The sequence below is a fragment of the Henckelia pumila genome, chromosome 3, assembly GCF_033568475.1.
Source record: "Henckelia pumila isolate YLH828 chromosome 3, ASM3356847v2, whole genome shotgun sequence".
NCBI lineage: Eukaryota > Viridiplantae > Streptophyta > Magnoliopsida > Lamiales > Gesneriaceae > Henckelia > Henckelia pumila.
This window is the reverse complement of record NC_133122.1, coordinates 109,127,990-109,144,338: the sequence shown is the minus strand read 5'-3', so window position 1 is coordinate 109,144,338 and position 16,349 is coordinate 109,127,990. Positions and strand designations below refer to the sequence as shown.

Sequence of the window (16,349 nt, the reverse complement as noted above, 5' to 3'; positions counted from 1 at the left end):
ATTAAATAACAATTATAAATTTTTACCTCCAATCTCGAATCGAGATTATGGACACCAACAGATTACTCTGCTCTTGTTGTATATCCCTGGAACTGATGGACGAACTGTTCTTCAATCAGGTCCACGAACAGAGATTTAATCCCTCTGATAGATTGCACTAGAAAATCTATCAGAAGTTTCTACGAAGAGAATTAACGAATTTGATCCGTTAAACCAGACTGCAAATTCAAAATTCACAGGCTGGATTTTCCCGACAGAGAGAGGGAGGGGGCGGCCACTTTAGAGAGAAAAACAACTAGGTTTTTGAAAATTGTGACCTCTGTTGTATAATTTTTGTACTGCAATAACTTATTTATAATGTGGGCTGCTAACAGCTTAGGGCCCATTAGTCATAAGTTCAAGCCTGACAAGCAAAGCCCGCATGTTCAGAAATTAATATAAAATTCATCGTGACTCAGATTGATAAACCAATTTCACCAATGTGCACAGAAACCATTTCTGCATCTTTTAAAGTCAAGATAAATTTTTATGAATCCGAATTCAGTGATTTCCAAAAATGCCCATCCCTATGTCATTTTAGGAAATCTTACTTCTCTACTCTTAAATAAGAAGTCCCACTTCTTTGTTCATTAAATTTAACTCTTTAAATTTAACTATCTCAACGGGGATTAAAAATCCATTACTCTGTGTGACCCTCAATGGTTCAGGGATACAGCTAGCCGTGGGCTCACAACTCCTTGTGACTCGAAACAACAATTTCCGACTTGCCCATCGAATCATGGTAAGAGCGCCTAGCAACATCGCCCCATGATTCCCTAGGTATCACTGATAGTGCCTGCAAGAACCAATAGATTTTGGTCAGCGTACAGTACGGTCCCTTCATCCATATATCCCGATCAAATCAACAACCATTGGTAAATCGAGAGTCGTTCGAGATTCGATAACTATGAAATACATCTTGAAGATCAAATAGTGACATCGCATGTGCTACTAGGAAACCATTTCTTAAAACACATCATGTACTCTGGCCAGAGATTCGTCACACTAATATCTACTCAGATTGCATAGGATATCCACACTTGCAAGTATGTGGTGAATCCTTGACAACAAAGCATCGACTCATATATGTGTTGTAACTGTACCCAATTCCGACACCTGATGACCCCAATAGAGTCGGTAAACGAGTCAAAGCACAGTACTAGCATATAGAGTCTCAAAGATGTTTCAAGTAGTAAGGACTAATGGTGTACAACCAAAACCGCGGACTTCATCCACTCGATAAGTGATAACCACTTGGAAAGTCCGGATAGGGTAGTTCGATCATTCATCGTATGAATATCCATTTGCATGCTTTGAACATCTCTATGTTCCATACCAATGAAACGTGGTACTCGGCATCGCAAATGCTAGTCTCAATCTCGAGTGATCCTTATCCTTATTAACGGACGCCTCAATCGACTAGGAACCATTTAGAATATACAGTGACTATAAGATGTGTTTCATGATAGTCATCCCCATGTACTACCACATCTTACACACACTATAGTATATTCAAGGTCTTTATCAAAACAACAATAGTATATCACAATATAACAATATGAAGAAAGATAAAGTCATTGCCATTAATAAAAGTGTAAATTATATTAAACAAAAGATTGTTTATACAAAGAGCCATCAAAGCCCTTAGCCACAAGATGGCACACCGGGCACCCACTCTTTCATATGCCCCAACTTGGTGCAATGCACACATACAAACAAAGCAACAGCCGGATAACTCCGGTGAGAATAAATCTCAGTATGAATAACATGTATATACATAATTAAAGCATATTGAATCTATATGCCATAATAATCTACAATCATAAAACATGTAATAACATGTAAATCATAGAATCATAGTCGACCCTTAAATTCTTAAAGCATAACTATTCATCTAAGGTAATCTCATACCAAGCATATAAACACATTCACATCTTGAATGGAATATAATAATATGCTAGCATATATAAACGCATATTCTAAACCATAGAAATCTCTAGGTTAATGCATAAATGCAATGCATGTGTCAAGGAATAGGCTATCAAATCTAATATCAATAAATCGTAGTTCTGGGATCCCGGGAAATAAAATATTTAACCGACCACCGACTCTCCCAATCGAGGTGGTTTTAAATATCTCAATTCCCCTTACTTTGGTGCAACTATAGTGAGTCATCTAGCTCTGGAAATAAATTTATATTTCGTGCCATGAGTCATCTGACTTTGGAAGTAAATGTACATTCCATGCCACTCAACTACAGTTCTCCAAACGTCATCTGCACTCTAGGCCTTTCAACCCTCTGTGCTTTTCAGGCTAGAGTTCAAGATGAATGCAACATAATCTGGATGCATCAAATCATACATAAGCTAAAACAACATCTTGAACACATCAATCATATAATCATATGATCATATAATCACTCAAAGATACCAACAAATCTGTAAGCATCACATGGAATACGTAAAACATGTTCAATACAGAAAATAATATAAATCAAAGAAGACAAGTAAACATTTACATAAATATGCTAGAAATTCAAGAAGATATCTTTCTTGAATAATCTATCCCATTTATGTAACCGTAAACATTAACGTATATTAAACATGCATTTATGTGATTTTAGGCAACTCGATAATCAGAAACAATCTCGAGTTATTCTGCCCATCTTATTAATGTCTATTCATACCTTTCGATCTCGAGTTTAGATGATCCAAGTCTGGACAACGGACATCAAAGAACTTCTATCAAAATCTGCTCAAATCATTACAATCATTCAAGAAAAACTAGCTTCACACCTTTTTCAGTCTTTCTCGGTTCAACGGCGAACTTCTCGAGCTCGCCGACTCGAAATCGATATGTTGCAATTCAAATCTGAAATGCATTGATATATACTTGAAGATGAGCTTTCAATATCATTTCATTCTTATTTAGGATCAAACAATCTAATAATGTGATCCCGTGACCGGAATTCAAACCGACGGCATAACGGATCAAAACCGGAAATTCTAAACACATGAATATCATCAATACTATGATCTCAACATGATAGCATCACCAAATTAGCAGCACAATCTCGAAATCATCAGCCCTAAAAATTCAGAATTTCGAAAATTCTTTCAAAATCGAAATCATGTTCAAACGACGATCTTTTCTTGATCCGTCTTAGATATGCTATCGTCGTATATGCTACAACATGTTTATTGAAACGACCAAATTTTCTACAATAACATATGTAGAAAAAATATTTTTTTTTTATATCCTAAGTGAAATAAATGTACATACATGCCCATACATATATGCACAACAATAAACAGATTTAAAAATAACTTAAATAAAATGCAACATTTTATACTTAAATATCTGAGTCAAACTTAAATAAAATACTGTCAAAATAATTAACTTAAAAGTTTGCATGCAATAAATTACTTAATAAAAATAGTGTTAAAATTTGCCACTGAAAAGACTTAAAAGAAATAAATAAATAACAGAGTTTAAAATTCTTAAAAATATTCATAATGACTCAAACGACGGCTGCGGGGGATCACTGCCTGTCCGCTCATACGTCCTCGCCGCCGGTAGGTACTACATCTTCCTCTACGTACTCACCTGCACCATATAAGTGTAGTGAGCCTAGAGGCCCAACATGCTAACATAACAAGGATTAAAAATAATTTATATAACTGAAATACTAATACATAACATATACATGAATGAGCATGCTTAAAAATCGTGAATCATAACTTAAAATCTTGCTTAAACTTGATCTTAAATATAATCATATAATACATACATAAACATTATTGAGCATAACATTTTTCTAACATTGCATGGTCATATCCATAGTGTAACCTTAAACTTAAATGGTTCGACTAATCAGTTTCTTAAAACCAACGTACGCGGCGGTGACGAATCACCTCTTGCTGGTAGTAAACTACCCTTAAATTGACAGTAAACTGCCCTTAACATGCGGGGACTTGCCCCCTTAAATTGTCACACTACTTCAACTTCCAACATAAAATTATTTTCTTGCTCAACCTTAAACATCAAATCATGCCATAAAATTATTTCATGAATGCATGCACTAAAAAAATATGTCCGTAATATATATTTAATTAATTTTTCATAATATAATATACTTATACTTAAAATAGACTTTATGCATAAAATAATTAAATATATATTCCGGACTTAGTTAAAAATTTTTTTTATTGGTTGGTCCAGACTGCTGGTCACTCACTCTAAGCCCATTATACTTAAATTAAATCCCAATAATCATATCTTAGCCCAAATAACTTAATTAAACTTAACTGGACCTAAATAAAATATTAAGCCCCTTAACTTAATTAAACCCAATAAAATTCTAGACTGTCCCAAAAAAACATTGACTGGCCCAAAAATATTCATGGGCTCCCAAGCCCATAAAAATCATTGGGTTAACTTAAATAAATTATTTAAGTCCCAAATAAAATTATTTGGATGCCCGAATAATTTTCTAACTAATTATTGAAGCCCAAAATACACTTAAACTATTAAATACTTAACAATTAAAATACCCGAGCCCGGCCCACCTAACCCGAACCCGGACCCGGACCACCTGACCCGACCAACTATGACCTAGACCCGACCCAGACCCCCAGGACCCAACCTGTGATGACCCGAGTTCTAATCTCTCATTAATCTCATTAATCATTATTAAACCATGTTAGACAATAATCAAAGTCTAAACAAAAGAAAAAAAAAAATTTTTTTTTAAAAATAAATTGCTCTGCGCACGAGCGGGCATCACCCCTCGCGCGCGCGCCGGCCAATGGGACCGAGGCCCCCTGGCTTGGCTCGCGCGCGCGCGAGCAGGAGCTCGCCCGTGCGCCAGCCAAACCAACAGAAAAAAATATGGCTCAGCTGCTGTCAAAAACGAGATCATGCCTATGATTGATTCAAGATCATGTCCTACCAAAGTCTAGACATGGTTTAATCAATCATAACATCTAACATGCATTCTAACATGCTATAATTGTTAGGAATAAACCATTCCAAGGCTTTACAACATAATCATAATTCTCATAACATGCAATAACATTGTCATATATCAAGTTCAAGACACCTTATGTTGATTCAAGGATTTACAACATATTTCCAATCCTATAAACATCAACAAAACCACAACTCAATCATCTACAAGTCTTGGTACAAGTATCTTCTAACATGATCATGTTTAAGACTCAATAAACTTCATGACAGCACACATAACTCCTAACTCGGATCCTCACGCTATATCGATTTCATCCCTTGTTCTTTAAGTCCGCCTTTGCCCGGTTCCACTTCCTCCTATTGCAATGACACATACAACAAAACAATAGCCGGATAACTCCGGTGAGAAATAGATTTCCCAGTAAAAGCAACTAAACATGCATAATCAATATCACAATCATGATATAGAAGTAAATACAATGCATGCTTCAAAACAAGGTTCATTTCGTCATTCATCGACTGGGATCCCGAGAAGAAGATATCATAGCTAATCCACCGACACACCCTATCGAGGTGGGGCTACTATCTTGCTCCTCTAGACTTTGAAGCCATTATATGTAGTTCAGACACTAGGCTAAAACAACCACCCAGGCCATACATATACAATCCCTCAAATCGTCTATTCGAACGTGTCCGTTCATTTCAAATTCAAGGAATAAGTCATCAAGATGAATGCAACATATATCATAATCAAAGCATTCATTATATCAAAGACTTATCCAAGTAATCAAGGTAAAACACATAATAGCACTTAAGCAAACAAGTATGTGAATTGTGGGAACTCGATACAAACCATCTCGAGTTGTAATCCCAATCAAATAGTAGTCCACTTTTACCTTTCAAATGTGATGTCTAGGATGTCTTTGAGCTTGTCCAATTCTGTCCAAGATCAAATTACCAAACACAACTCAAATTCTGTTCAATATCAACTCAACCTTCCACAAGAACTTCAAAGGAAACTCAACCAACCTTGTGTGTTCTTCTATCTGATTCGAATTCAACGTTCTCGAGTTCACTTGTCCTGTTTTACACACTGAAATCATAGCATAACAAACAAGGAATCATCAGCTAATAGTTCAACAACTTCAGATTCCAAGAACAATAGCAAATCATTTCGATTCAAGAGTTCGACGGCATTTCGGTATTACTTCGGCGATCCCGAACAACTCTAAATCATTTCTAACATTCATATCAGATGTTCAACAACTCAACTCAACATATCAGCAAGTATATATCAATCGAAACATATCTGGAAATCATAAGGACATGATATACACATCACTCTTTAACCAAACTTCAAGAACATCAAAGCTAGAAGATCAAAACCATCAAATTCATTCCAACTTCTGATCCCTGTCCATTTCGAATTCTCAAACCAACATGAAAGACAGAAAAACTTACATCAAATCGAAGGTCTTGTCGAGAGGATTCCAAAACATCTTTCGGAATCGAATTCGGATAACCGTAGCTCAAGATATAAGGATTTGAAGATGAAGATGAAGCTTGAAGATCTCTTGAAAGTTGCTCTCGGTTCTTTTCTTTCCTTGGGCTGAAGAATCTGATGGAATTGCAAGATAATTACACGTGACTAAGCCTAGGAATAACAAGTGTCCCACTAACAATCACAATTTTGCACTTTAGCCCCTCAACTATGCAATAATTGCAATTTAGTCCTTAATTCCTCCATTCATTCAATTTCAATCCTAATCAATTTAAGAATATTAGAATTTAAATCAAAACTCCAAATATTCCCAAATTAATTATTCTCGGATTAAAATTAAATAATTCGGGCGTTACAATTCCCCCCCACTAAGACTCGATTTCGTCCTCGAAATCTTAGTAATATCAACAAATCATATCACAGATATCAGATAACAGAAAACTAAAGGAGACTCACATCAAGAAAATAACTCTGGAAATCGTTGTCTCATATCTGATTCAGTCTCCCAAGTCGCTTCTGTAATACCATGACGACTCCACTGAACCTTCACAAGCGGAATAGTCTTCGTACGAAGTTGCTTCTCTTTACGATCAAGAATCTGAATCGGCTTTTCGAAATAACTCAAAGTCTCGTCGAGTTCAGCTTCATCAGATTGAAGTACATGAGATTCATCAGAAAGATACTTTCGAAGCATTGATACATGAAAAACATCATGTATTCCAGATAACGCCGGAGGAAGAGCTAATCGATAGGCAAGATTGCTTATTTTCTCCAGAATTTCATACGGACCAATGTAGCGTGGAGACAACTTCCCTCGCTTGCCAAATCTGACTGTACCTCTGAAAGGAGAAATCTTCAGGAATACTCGATCCCCCTGTTCAAAAGACAAAGGTCGACATCGAATGTTAGCATATTTCGCTTGTCTATCTTGAGCTGTCTTCATTCTTGTCTGAATAAGCTTTACTTGATCAGTCAGATCACGTATCATATCAGGGCCAGTGTCAGGTACTTCTGAAATATCATCCCAGTACAAAGGAGATCGACATTTTCTTCCGTATAAAGCTTCAAATGGAGCCATTCCAATACTCGATTGGTAGCTGTTGTTGTACGAGAATTCACAAAGAGGTAATGAATCTTGCCAACTCGTGCCAAAATCAAGGCACTACAGCTCTCAACATGTCCTCCAATGTCTGAATGGTACGCTCAGACTGCCCGTCTGTTTGTGGATGATAAGCTGTGCTCAAACGAAGCTGAGTACCCAAAGCACTCTGTAAGCTATGCCAGAAGTGAGATGTAAATCGAGGATCACGATCTGATACAATAGACTTCGGCACACCATGTAATCTGACAACTTCACGGACATAAATCTCTGCCATCTGATCATGTCTGTACGTCATACGATAAGGTATAAAACACGCAGACTTCGTCAATCTATCGATAATCACCCAGATAGCATCATAACCTCTAGAAGATCGAGGTAATCTCGTCACGAAATCCATGGAAATATGATCCCATTTCCATTCAGGCACGGATAAACTCTGTAACAAGCCAGGCGGTTTCTTCCTTTCAGCCTTCACCTGTTGGCAGTTCAGACACCGAGATACAAAATCAGTGATATCAGACTTCATTGGTTTCCACCAGTATCGAGTCTTCAGATCATTATACATCTTCCTACCTCCAGGATGAATACTATAACGACTACAATGCGCCTCTGTCAGTAGTTGTTGTCGCACATCAGAAATATCAGGCACTACAAGGCGATTGTGAACATAAAGAAGATCATCTCGAACCCGGTATTCAGATACATGCCCTGATCTGACTTTCTCAATCGAATTCTGTATATTCTGATCAAGTTTCTGAGCATCTCGAATTCTTACCAATAAAGCTGGTTCAGCTTTCATTTGATAGAGTCGAAGAGGTTGATAATTCGTATCAAATACTAACCCAGACAGACAACAGTCTTCAATCAAATTTGATACACCAATCGTCGATAAGGACAAAGAACATACCTTTCGACTAAGTGCATCTGCTGCCGCATTCGATTTCCCTGGATAGTACTTAATCTCACAATCAAAGTCTTTAAGCAAATCAAGCCACCTCCGCTGTCTCATATTCAATTCTGACTGTGAAAATAGATACTTCAGACTCTTGTGATAAGAATAAATCTCAAACTGCTCCCCGTACAGATAATGTCGCCAAATCTTCAAAGCAAATACAATGGCGGCCAATTCAAGATCATGAATCGGATATCTGGTTTCGTGAGACTTCAACTGTCTTGAGGCATAAGCAATCACATGTCCGCGCTGCATCAAGACACACCCTAATCCTCGATGAGATGCATCACAGTAAACAGTGAAACCACCAGTACCTGAAGGAATCGTCAAGACTGGTGCACTGGTCAGTCGTGTCTTCAACTCAAAAACTAGATTCACAAGCTTCAGACCAGACAAAAGGAGCATTTTTCTGAGTTAACTGAGTAATTGGCTTCGCAATACTGGAAAAATCTTTGATAAATCGACGATAATACCCAGCCAATCCCATAAAAACTCCGGATCTCAGGAACAGATGTCGGTCTTGACCAACTGATCACTGCTTCTACTTTACTTGGATCCACAGAAATACCATTTCCAGATATAATATGTCCAAGAAAGACAACCTGTTTCAGCCAAAACTCACATTTCGGAAAGTTTTAGCATACAATTTCTCGGCTCGTAAGGTTTTCAAAACTGTTCTCAGATGTTCAGCATGATCAATCAGATTCTTGGAATATATCAGAATATCATCAATAAAGATAATTACAAAATCATCGAGATACTTCTGAAACAATCACGGTTCATCAAAGCCATGAATACAGCTGGAGCATTCGTCAAACCAAACGGCATAACTATAATACTCATAAATGGCCATACCTGGTTCTGAACGCAGTCTTAGGAATATTCAGAATTCCCTAACTCTCAGCTGATGGTATCCAGATCTCAGATCGATCTTGGAATACACAGAAGAACCCTGCAACTGGTCAAATAAATCATCAATACGAGGCAAAGGGTATTTGTTCTTTACCGTAGCCTTGTTCAGTTGCCGGTAATCAATACACAATCTCATTGATCCGTCTTTCTTTCTGACAAACAGAACTGGAGCACCCAAGGAGAAACACTGGGTCGAATGTATCCCTTGGCCAATAAATCTTCTAACTGTTCTTTCAACTCTTTTAATTCCACTGGTGCCATTCGATATGGTGCCTTCGAAATCGGTGCAGTTCCAGGCATCAGTTCAATGTTGAAGTCAATCTCACGATACGGAGGTAATCCTGGAATCTCATCCGGAAAGACGTCCGCAAATTCACTAACCACTAGCAAGTCAGCCAGGTTCGGGCTAGTTTTCAACGTATCCACCGCATAAACAAGAAATCCCTCTGCTCCTTTCTGCAAAAAGTCGGGTCATAGATAATACAGAAATAAGAGGAATCTTAGCACGTGAACCCTTACCATAGAATTTCCATTCTCCAGCCATCTCAGGTCTGAATCTCACTACCTTCTGAAAGCAATCGACGGTAGCTCTGTACTTATTCAGCTTATCAATCCCAATAATACAATCAAAATCAGACATACCAAGTACAAAACAATCGATCTCAATCCCATTACCCTCATACTGTAGTACACAATTCTTTACTATCTGAATCGAGATAAGACCCCTCCCCAAAGGAGAAGAAACAGATACTACAAATGGTAATGACGCAACAGGCAAAGAATGCAATGCAACAAATTTGGCAGATAGAAACGTATGGGATGCACCGGTATCAAACAACACATAAGCAGAATAACCAGAAATAGAACAGTTACCTACAATCACATCATCAGGTGCTCCCTGTGCCTGCTCCTCAGTCAAAGCAAAGACATGAGCCTGCTGTCTCTGAGGCTGATTGCCTGCCTGACCTCCACCTGGTCGAGTCTGCTGCTGTGGATGTGCTGGCTGGAAAGAATGAACAGAAGAGGCCTATCTTCCAGGTTGAGCCACTGATCNTGATGACTNTGCACCTCTAGCCTGTCCAGTATTTCTCNGAGGACACACCCTTGCAAAATGACCCGTCTGTTGGAATATATGGCACCTCCCAGATACACCTCGGCACTGATCGTTGGATGATTTCCACCACAACTGTTGCAGAACACTCCTGACTTCTGCTTCGTACCACTGGAACTCGAAGAACTGCTCCCAGACTTCTTAAACTGTTTTCCTCTTGCTTGCAAGAACCCTTTCTTTCCACTGCTACTACCACCTTCAAATCGAAAAGACTGTTGCGGAGTTGGAGCTGCAGGTTGTGACTGTCTCAGAGGTTGTGCGGTATACGAAGCTCCTCGCTGCTGTATCAAACCAGCTTCCGCTCCCTTGGCACTGTTCAAGGCATCAGCAAAGGTATTCGGTCGCCTTGTATTCACCAGTGTAAAAACATCCGGACTCAAGCCATTGATAAACTGATCAGCCATAGCCTCGTCACTGTCAGCAACATGTGGAGAAAAACGTAGCAATGTATAGAATTTTGCAACGTAGTCTTCAATATTCAAATTCCCCTGTTTCAGATTTGAAAACTCAGCCCCTTTATCTTTGCGGTAAGACACAGGAAAGAAGCGTTGGTAGAACTCAGTTTTGAAGACATTCCAAGTCAAGTACAGTTCCTCTACGCTCCACAGCTCTTTTTGTAGTGAACCACCAGCTCTTCGCAACTTTCATGCAACTGGTGCCCAATCAATCTAACTCTCCGTTCATCCCCATAGTCAAGTGAATCAAAATAGCATCTCCATATCATCAAGGCCATCCCTCGCATTCAACAGCATTTTCTGTACCTTTCAAAGTAGGCGGCTTGTAGAATTGGAAACGTTTCAGAAGTGTTTCCATAGGAGTTGCTGTCATATCAGTCATATCTCTTGACGTACTTCCCTGTTCATTACTCGGCACTGCAGTAGCTCGAGGCACTATCGGTTGTAACAACTGTCGGTGGAGTATGAACTGTCTGTTCTGGCAGAGGAATAGGAACCTGTGGGAGTAGGATGTGGTCGAAGAGAAGGTCTTCCTGGTCGTCGAGACATATCTGATTATCAAAATGGTTAGGATACCAAATCATCAAATTATCTCAGTCCTCCTCTGATCATCTTACCTCTGATCAAGACTCGGTTCTGATTCAGGTGTAAATAAAGAATCGAAGAACAAGTACTCAACAAGACATGCTTCCAATCAAATCCGATAATCAGGTAGCATATCATAATTAACAGATCACATGCCTCAAATCATTCCAGATATTCCAGTAAACATGTGTCGTTAATTATAGTACTCATACTTTCAAATAAAATAAATACAATACTGTAATAAATTACTTGAAAGTAAATCAATGCTATCATTTAAACCATGTAATTCAATCACGTAATTAAATCATAGCATAGATCATAAATAAGTAAAGCAGATGACTCGATCTACCCCACTCATTGTCTATCTAAGTCCAGAATTTTCTTGCTCTGATACCACCTGTTGTGATGACCCGAGTTCTAATCTCTCATTAATCTCATTAATCATTATTAAACCATGTTAGACAATAATCAAAGTCTAAACAAAAGAATAAAAAAAAAAAATTTTTTTAAAATAAATTGCTCTGCGCACGCGCGGGCATCACCCCTCGCGCGCGCGCCGGCCAATGGGACCGAGGCCCCCTGGCTTGGCTTGCACGCGCGCGAGCAGGAGCTCGCCCGTGCGCCAGCCAAACCAACAGAAAAAAAATATGGCTCAGCTGCTGTCAAAAACGAGATCATGCCTATGATTGATTCAAGATCATGTCCTACCAAAGTCTAGACATGGTTTAATCAATCATAACATCTAACATGCATTCTAACATGCTATAATTGTTAGGAATAAACCATTCCAAGGCTTTACAACATAATCATAATTCTCATAACATGCAATAACATTGTCATATATCAATTTCAAGACACCTTATGTTGATTCAAGGATTTACAACATATTTCCAATCCTATAAACATCCACAAAACCACAACTCAATCATCTACAAGTCTTGGTACAAGTATCTTCTAACATGATTCATGTTTAAGACTCAATAAACTGCATGACAGCACACATAACTCCTTACTCGGTCCTCACGGTATATCGATTTCATCCCTTGTTCTTTAAGTACGCCTTTGCCCGCGGTTTCCACTTCCTCCCCTATTGCATATGACAACATACAACCAAAACAATAGCCGGATAAACTCCCGGCCTTTGTGCAAATTTATGATTTCCACAAGTACAAAGCAACTAAAACATGATAAATCAATATCGACATATCATGATATATAAGTAAATACAATGCATGCTTTTCAAAACAAGGTTCATTTTCGTCATTACATCGACTGGGATCCCTTCCAGAGAAGAAGATTTCATAGCTTAATCCACCGACACACCCTATCGGTGGTGGGGCTACTATCTTGCTCCTCTAGACTCTTGAAGCCACTTATTTTATGTAGTTCTGGTTACACTAGGCTAAAACAACCACCCATTGGCCAATACATATACAATCCTCTTTATTGTCCTATTCGATTACGTGTCCCGGTTCATTTTCATAATTAAAGGAATATAGTCTTCAAGATGAATGCAACATATTATACTTTAATCAAAGCATTTCTTGCTTTATCAAAGTCGGTGAACTTATCCAAGTAATCAAGGTAAAACACATCAAAGAGCACTTAAGCAACCAAGTTATGGAGCATCATGTGAATTGGTGGGGAACTCGATACAAAACCACTTCTCGAGTTGTACATCCCAATCAAATAGTAGTCCAATTTTACCTTTCATATGTGATGTCTCTAGGATGTCTTCTTTGAGCTTGTCCAATTTGTCCGAAGATCAAATTACCAAATCACACAACTCATATAGTTCTGTTTCATTAGTTTCTTCAACTCAACCTTCCACAAGAACTTATAAAGGTATACTCACTACCAACCTTGTCAATTGGTGTTCTTCTATCGGTTTCGAATTCAACGTTTCGCGAGTTCACTTGTACCTGTTTACACACTGAAATCATAGCATAAACATACAAGGAATTCATCATGCTAATAGTTCATACAACTTCATAATTTCCACACAACTTGAACAATAGCAAATCATTTCTGATTCAATGAGGTTCGACGGCCATTTCGGTAATTACTTCGGCGATCCCGAACTTCTCTAAATCATTTCTAACATTCATATCAGATGGTTCATTAAACTACTACAATTCAACATATCAGCAAGTATATATCAAATCGGAAACATATCTGGAAATCATAAGGAACTTGATATACACAATCAACTCTCTTTAACCAAACTTCAAGAACATCAAAGCTAGAAGATCAAAACCATCAAATTCATTCCAACTTCTGATCCCTGTCCATTTCGAATTCTCAAACCAACATGAAAGACAGAAAAACTTACATCAAATCGAAGGTCTTGTCGAGAGGATTCCAAAACATCTTTCGGAATCGAATTCGGATAACCGTAGCTCAAGATATAAGGATTTGAAGATGAAGATGAAGCTTGAAGATCTCTTGAAAGTTGCTCTCGGTTCTTTTCTTTCCTTGGGCTGAAGAATCTGATGGAATTGCAAGATAATTACACGTGACTAAGCCTAGGAATAACAAGTGTCCCACTAACAATCACAATTTTGCACTTTAGCCCCTCAACTATGCAATAATTGCAATTCAGTCCTTAATTCCTCCATTCATTCAATTTCAATCCTAATCAATTTAAGAATATTAGAATTTAAATCAAAACTCCAATTATTCCCAAATTAATTATTCTCGGATTAAAATTAAATAATTCCGGGCGTTACAACTATAGTATAACTAAAATTACACTAGGTTTACACTATAGTACAACTAAATTTACAATGCAATAACATTATAGTAAAACTAAAATAACACTAGCATTACACTATAGTATAACTAAAATTACACTAGGTTTACGCTATAGTGCAACTAAATTTACACTACAATAACAATATAGTATAACTAAATAACACTAGAATTATACTATAGTTTAACTAAAATTACACTAGGTTTACACTATAGTGTAACTAAATTTACACTATAATAACACTATAGTATAACTAAAATAACACTAGAATTACACTATTGTATAACTAAAATTACACTAGGTTTACAAGATAGTATAACTAAATTTACACTACAATAACACTATAGTATAACTAAAATAACACTACAATTACACTATAGTATAACTAAAAATACACTAGGATTAAACTATATTATTACTAAAATAACACTAGCATTACACTATAATATAACTAAAATTACACTAGGTTTATACTATAGTATAAATAAAATAATACTAGCATTACACTATAGTATAACTAAAATTACACTAGGTTTACACTATAGTATAACTAAATTTACACTACAGTAACACTATAGTATAACTAATATAACACTAGCAATTACACTATAGTATAACTAAAATTACACTAGGATTATACTATATTATAACTAAATTTACACTAAAATAACATTATAATATAACTAAAATAACATTAGCATTACATATAGTATAACTAAAATTACACTAGGATTACACTATAGTATTACTAAATTTACACTACAGTAACATTATAGTATAACTAAACTAACACTAGCATTACACTATATAATAAATAATATTACACTAGGTTTATACTATAGTATAACTAAATTTGCACTACAATAACACTATAGTATAACTAAATAACATAGCATTACACTATAGTATAAACTAAAATTACATTAGGTTTACACTATAGTATAACTAAATTTAATACAGTAACCTATAGTATAACTAATATAACACTAGCAATTACAATATAATATAACTAAAATTACACTAGGATTATACTATATTATAACTAACTTTACACTACAATAACATTATAATATAAATAAAATAACACTAGCATTACACTATAGTATAACTAAAATTACACTAGGTATACACTATAGTATAACTAAATTTACACTACAATAACACCATAGTATAACTGAAATAACACTAGCATTACACTATATTATAACTAAAATTACATTAGGTTTACACTATAGTATAACTAAATTTGCACTACAATAACACTATAGTATAACTAAAATAACACTAACATTAAACTATAGTATAACTAAAATTACACAAGAATTACACTATAGTATAACTAAATTTACACTACAATAACATTATAGTATAACTAAAATAATACTAGAATTACACTATAGTATAACTAAAATTACACTAGGATTACACTATAATATAACTAAAATAACACTAGCATTACACTATAGTATAACTAAAATTACACTAGGTTTACAATATAGTATAACTAAATTTACACTACAATAACACTATAGTATAACTAAAATAACACTACAATTACACTATAGTATAACTAAAAATACACTAGGATTAAACTATATTATTACTAAAATAACACTAGCATTACACTATAGTATAACTAAAATTACACTAGGTTTATATTATAGTATAACTAAATTTACACTAAATAACACTATATTATAACTAAATTAACACTAGAATTACACTATAGTATAACTAAATTTACACTACAATAACACTATAGTATAACTAAAATAACACTTGCATTACATTATAGTATAACTAAAATTACACTAGGTTTACACTATTATAACATAATTTACACTACAATAACACTCTAGTATAACTAAAATAACATAGCATTACACTATAGTATAACTAAAATTACACTAGGATTATACTATAGTATTACTAAATTTACACTACAGTAACATTATAGTATAACTAAACTAAC

The 16,349-nt window shown here is 36.0% G+C and overlaps 1 long non-coding RNA gene across 1 annotated transcript; it reads right to left on the bottom strand.

Annotated features, from left to right (window-relative positions):
- Positions 1–5,094: 5,094 nt before the first annotated feature.
- On the bottom strand, positions 5,095–5,948 carry LOC140886294 (uncharacterized). Its single transcript, XR_012151505.1, has 2 exons — positions 5,904–5,948; positions 5,095–5,364 (listed from the first exon to the last, which is right to left on the bottom strand). It is a non-coding gene; the product is annotated as an uncharacterized lncRNA (long non-coding RNA).
- Positions 5,949–16,349: the final 10,401 nt, after the last annotated feature.